The following is a 7,058-nucleotide window of genomic DNA, read 5'->3' on the forward strand; positions in this document are numbered from 1 at the left end:
GATCAGATTCCAGGAAACCCCAAAATGGCTGAAGTTCAAAAGATAGTGCTCATGGGAACTGCCCATATCCTACGTAAAATACTGTCTATGTGATCTCAAATTTTAAAGCAAACACATAATTTTCTCATGGTTTCTTAAACATTCACTTGAACAAAACTGTACAAATCCAAATATATGGTACCCTAGGCATAACACCTACATGAACTTCTAACTTGTTGTCTCTTGAGGTCTCTGGGTGAGACTTGGATCCAACTTGTACAAATGCAAAACAAAAGTCAAACATAAAATAATAATAATAATAATGACGTTGATGATGATGATAATAATAATAATAATAATAATTACAATAATAATAATAATAATGACGTTGATGATGATGATAATAATAATAATAATAATAATAATAATAATAATAATAATAATAATAATAATAATAATAATAATAATAATAATAATAATAATAATAATAATAATAATAAATGCCCGGATGCAGTACCAGGCAGTGGGTCTCATACTTCTGATCTTAATTGATTGGAAGTGGTTATCATGTACATTTTTTTATCTTGGTATAAAAGATGGGCTACAGCAAATATTCTGCTTAATACCACAGATTTGCTTGTCAATCGTTTGACCTGAACCAGTTGAGCATGTCCCTTGGTGGCTGAAGATATGTGCATCTCTGATCATGAGTAGAAGTAGTGGGGGAGCATCATAGCCATATGTTGAGAGAAATTCTTTGGGGTTTGAATAATTCACCTTTGGAAACATGGGGGCTTTGCTCAACATCCTTAAATACCCTTATTTAGGGACCTTTTGAGCGGGATGGGCTCCTCGACCTGAAGAAAATTCTAACTGGGCCCCACCTACGAGGTCATGTGCTGTTTATCTTGATATGAGATCACCATGTTGCGTACATATGGTTGTGATGTATGTGCCTGGTGTACCCTTATCAGACGGGTAGTCATGATGGGTATAATGGGCTTCATATATTTTACCCCAGTGTCACTTTGATGGCATGCACTGCTCTCTCACTCAATAATAATAAGAATAATAATAATAATAATGCTGAAGATGATGGTGATGATGATGATGATGATGATGACGATGATGATGATGATGATGATGAAGATGATGAAGAAATTGATGACGACGACGACGACGACGACGATGATGATGGTGATGATGATGATGACGATGATCCTTTCTATAGAAGGCATGAGACGCGAAATTTGCGAGTAGGATACCAGTCGATTATATCGAATCAAAAGTATTGAACGGCAAATTCGACTTCATAAGAATTTGAACTCAGAACGTGAAGACGAACGAAATGCAGCTAAGTATTTTGCCCGACGTGCTAAGGGTCCACCAAGCTCACCGCCCTCAGTAATAATATAGTTCTCTTTCTTGGCCACATAGGCCTACATAGAACACACAGGGACGCAAATACAAATCACAAAAGGCGTGCAAACATTTAAAACAATACCAAAAGGAAACAATAAAATTAAGTAATTAGTGGGCGTGACTTCCAAGGGAAAAGCGGGGAAACCCTACAGAAAATCACTGTTTACCTGACCACTCAGGCAAGTGCTTCCTCTCTCTCTTACTACACTCAGGAGTACATACTCAGAGCAGGCCCGTTCACAAGAACCATGCTCGCTACTCTCACCTACCTTTCCATAAATTTGGTAGCAGGTAGCACCTCCCTCCCCACTCTCTTCCGCCTCTTCAAGTGTAACCTGAAAAAGTTGATAAGAGATTTGCCAGAGAGGAAAGAGCTCGTCTTCAGTCCTTTCAATCTTGTCCACTACACGTTCTCTTTCGCCATGGCCACCAGGCAGATGAAACCTGCCCGACCTTTCCGACCAAAGGAAGTGGGCGGAGCTATCTTAACAATAGACTCGGTGGATAGCCGGATCCGTGCGACACGCGACAGCAAGTGCGTGACATCAGCACACACGCCAGAAATTGTCGGTCACTGGACGAGAGCGGGAAGAACGGTTTCATCGCATTGCACACATCTGGGGCAGCTCCGACTGACAACACTTACGTGCCTGTGGAGTTGAACCCGAACTGGCAACGCTCCCGGCAGCATTGCCAGTCCAGGGATTTCTGGACGTTATCTGTAGGCCCCGGCCCAAAAGTCATACGGAAAAGATCGAAGCAAACCACCCGCCTCCCACCACCACCAAGGACATCGTCGCACCTATCCTCCACTAGCCCCTTATAGAACGCCAAGGTAGAATTTCCACCGACCGCATTGCCCGATTGGTAGAGGAATAAGAGAGCCTGTCGGCACTCAAAGTACCAGGCACATTCTCTTGGTATCTGCTTGACCCAGGGCTGCAATTCCGCGGAGAAGACAAGTTGAAAAAAAGTGCGTCTAACGAAGGTCAGCCAAACCTGCTCACCATCATGGAAGCGCTGGAGATGCCACAGCCTCGGTGCATACTTGCGCATCAGTAACCACGTCATACCCAGCCCTCCGTTCAGCGGCTGTTGACAGTAGTTGGACCACTTCACAAGAGGAACGCACACCTTCCATAGAAAGCAAAATTGTATACGCTCTAACTTATTCAGGCTTGACTTGGGACAAGGTACGACGGTCAGACGATTATAGATAACGGATGCGATGTACGTATTCACCACCTCTGCTAGATGGCTCGTATTGCGAGGTCCAAGCCTCTCCGAAACAATACGGCAACACCACCTCCTACTCCCGGCCGGCTTGGTGATAAGAATATCTCGTAACTATTGAGGAAGGGAGCGAGAACCCGTGTCTTCGCGATCTCGTCTCACTGATGGCCACCACATTCAATCGGAGGGACGTGAGGTTACGGAGGAGATAATTCTGTTTCCAGCGACCGCACAATCCCCGCGCTTTTACACCACCTATTCTGAGCGCAACCATGAGTTTGCATAAAGCGAGAGAAAAAAACGCTTAACCATTGATATCACAGGTTACTGCTCCTAGTGTCGGTAGTGCCTTGTTTAAGGTTATTTTTATGGTAGTCCGGTATTCTCCGATGTCATTCAGGCTCTTTTGTTTTTAAAAGTGTGTATATTTTTTTGTTTTATAGCAATGATTTTTATATTTTGTCGAATGGTGAATGTGGGTGAGAATTAGTTGTCTTCGTCAATGTTTAATACATTGCTTAACATCTGCACGAATTCTGTATTGCATGTGTATGTTACTATGTAGTTGCCTTATTGTTTTTGTTTGTGTTTGTTTCAGTGTGACGGTTTGGCTTTTGTATGTTCGTACTAGGTTGTGTTTGTGAGGTAGTGGTGTCACTTGTTCTTCACTTCTCTGCTTTCTCTTCCCTTTTAGTACTAGGAGATATTAAAAGCTCAAAGGGGCTATTGGTATGAAGTGGAAACAATGTCTCTCTGAATATTCCAAATGAACTAATGAGGGATACAAATGACAAAACACTCATTTACACATGCGTGAAAAAAAAATAACAATAGGACAAGAAAGAGGAAGGCATTTCGGCAAGGTAGAGGTACGTTTTGAAAAAGAACAAGAAGCAAGACACCATTCCACAGTGCCACTAAAAACTCAGAATGGTTTGATCGTACCAACGTACCTTGGTTGGCACGTAACAAAAGTAAAAATTGGAGAAGTGCTTCCAGAAATAAATATAAGCTGGCTGGTGGCAGCAGTCCTCCTAGTCATAAAGGACACCGCCACAATACTGGAGGTGCACAAGTTGCACCAACAAAATTGGTCGGGTCAGGGGATGGAACTCTTAATTCAAGTAGAAAAAGAAAACATAGAATGCATCCCGGATTCGATCAGCCTACCAGATGGAACAAAAGTTCACGAGACCGCAAAAGGCTGAGCTGTTACCTCCGTGGCGACAAAAACCACCTCAAGGCCTCTTGACCTAGACAGAGAAGAGAGGAACGGCCGGATCTCCTATCCGCACCAGCTTTGGTGCCATCTTTGTTTCTGTTTTTTAACGTCGTTTGGCTTTTTGATTTACCTGTCTTGTTCTGCCTCTAGCAGCTTTCTTCACTATTACATACATAGGAGTTTATATATACTCTAGCTAACTCCACAGTCTTCTACTAATATCAACTCTCTTCTGCCTTCATATCTGCACTGTGCTTAGGAGGTTGTTGTGTCCTAGCATATGAGCTACTTCTTTTAGTTTTCGTATTTTCCAGTGATATACGGATGTCCTGACTCCATACTCCAAGCCGACCTTAACTGGACGATACCTTAACTTCAATTCCTGCCATTCATACAGTGCAAAGAGAGGAATTGCTCAGTGCCTAAAACATCGAGCAACGAATGTAAGTAGCCATCGTGATGCCCGCCACGAAGAAATGATTAAGATCAGTAACAATCTATTGAGCAACAACTACCCACAAAACATACTATCCACTCCAATTATGAAGAAAAGAGAAGATGAAACCAATAAAATGTCTACAGTCTGTCTACCCTATTTGAAAGGCCTCTCCGAAAAGATACAAAAGATATGCGGCCCATATGTCATCAGGAGAGTATTCAAGAGTAATACAACACTTCGCAAATATCTCCTTCTAGTAAAACCACCAATAGAAGAGAATATGACCAAAGACTGCCTGTACTCCATCCCATGCGGCTGTGTTAGGTTATACAAAGGCGAAACATGCCGACCCTTCAAATTAAGGGTAGAGGAACATCGCAAAGCTGTGTCACTAGGAAATATTGATAAATCGGATATAGCTGATCATGTATGAAAAATTGGAGACTACCTCCCTCTGTAGGATGAAGTTAAAATAATAGACAGAGAACACCACTGGAAAATACGAAAACTAAAAGAAGCAGCACATATGTTAGGACACATCAACCTCCTAAGCAGACCTAGTGCAGATACGAGCAGCATATGGGAACCGTTATTAAGGAAGGATAGGAGAATATTAGATTTATAAGCCCTAAAATTCAATCCATAATTGCCCACGGGCATATGGCGTAGTGGTTAAGAGCGCAGCTACTAACCCCTTGATACCGAATGATAATAATAATAATAATAATAATAATATGTAAAATCTCTGAACGAGGTATTAACAGTAACTGCACAAGGTGAAGTATATTTGCCACTTAAATGTGGCTGACCCCTAAGGGTAGATGTTACTGTTGCTTTTAGCCCCAGGAGAACATCTCCTCCAGCTGGCTATCGACACACATCTGTATCCTGTCTGTATTTGCAAAGGGAAGTCATCCTTCCCATCTTGATCTGCGATACGTACGGACTTAAATGTGGCTGACCTTAGGGGTCAGCCACATTTAAGTGGTAAATATGCTTCACCTTGCCGTGCAGTTACTGTTAAAACCTCGTTCAGAGATTTAACATTGCTTGTTTTCACTTTTTCGAGATGAGTGAATAATTTCACTGGAAAAAGATATAAGTATTTGCATCGGGATATCTTTCGCATCGAAGGTCGGCGATTGTCGTACGCTGAGGACGGGTAAATACCCAGAAACTCGAGTCCGTACGTATCGCAGATCAAAATGGGAAGGATGACTTCCCTTTGCAAATACAGTCAGGACACAGATGTGTGTCGATAGCCAGCTGGAGGAGATGTTCTCCTGGGGCTAAAAGCAATAATAATAATAATAATAATAATAATAATAATAATAATAATAACATCGAAAAATACCTTAGGAGTGAGAATCCAGGTTCGAAATTTCCCCAAGACAGGTAATGTAGGCTGGAGTGTATATCAGCCGAAACGTTGTGTTAACAACAAGATGAGGACAAATACCCGTCAAATATAAATAATGTAAATAAGGTAAATGATCTTATATGACAGTCCTAAATCCTTTTTCTCTGACTAAGTAACATTCTCTCGTGGGAAAATTTGCATCGTGTGTTTCCTAACTTGTTTGGTTTCTAGGTTTCTATTTATTCTACTCAAATCTTTTAAAATCTTCACTTTATTTTGTAGTCTCCTTTTCCATATACGCCCTTTTCTAATCTTTCCTTCTGCGATATCTAATCTTCTGGTGACTGTTACCTCTCCTGCATAGATCAATAAACTAGTGTCTCCTCTATTTTTAATATCTATCCTACTGATAACAGAATTTTCTTTCCAAGTCATTTCTAGCAGCTTCTTTGTGTTGGTGCCTTTTCTTACTTCTTTACTCATTACCTCCTGCATCTCATCTAAAATCTTCTGATCTTCTCCACTGAAATCATTTGAGTTGCTGCTACAAGTTGTCCCTTCATTATTGGTGGCACTATTATTTTTTCCTATTATGTTCTTTGGTTTGAGCTGCATCACTGTCCTGTTTCCTTCGCTGGTCCACTTCCTCCTCCTTACTCTATTATCTGCTGATGCTGTATTAGGATAACAGCTGAGGTCAGTCTGCACGCTTATTGAACCACTGGCGAGCGAGAGGCCTTCCCTTAGAGATCCAACTATATCTTTGCTGTTACAATCTGAGTTTCTTCGGAAAATCCTGTCTCTCATAAAATGATGTAAGGTTATCTTTGTCAACATTGTCATCACCACTATTATTTTTCGACATCTGTAAGTTTCAAGCACATTTCTATTGCATCATTCGTTCTACTTTTGTGTTAGTGGGGTGGTGTGTGCTGCATATTCTTGGTGGAGCTGATATTGTATGGTATCAGTACGTTTTGTTACGGGATTTGGTTAAGTTCTTATATTGTGTGTTGTTTGTGCAGCGCAGGTTGTGTTCTTCTGTCGGGCATCGACCTTCTATGACTCATCTTGGTTTTGTTCATTTTGTTGAGTATTTACAGTATGATTTTATTCTTACATGTTTTGGAGGGGTGTTGCATAGTAGTGTGTGTATTATATTTATTATTTTTATTATTATTATTATTATTATTATTATTATTATTATTATTATTATTATTATTATTATTATTATTATTATTATTATCGTTCAGTAGTTTTATTTTTATAACGTGCTTTCACTTCACTACCGAGCGCAGCTCTGTGCGCCTTGGGTATGTGCTGTGGTTTGCTGTGGTGCTCTTATGGTTACTGTATTGAAAGTGTTTTGCGTAGGATGTGTGCAGTGCCCAGTAGTGCAATTT

Source organism: Octopus bimaculoides, chromosome 16 (assembly GCF_001194135.2).
Source record: "Octopus bimaculoides isolate UCB-OBI-ISO-001 chromosome 16, ASM119413v2, whole genome shotgun sequence".
Taxonomy (NCBI): Eukaryota; Metazoa; Mollusca; class Cephalopoda; order Octopoda; family Octopodidae; genus Octopus; species Octopus bimaculoides.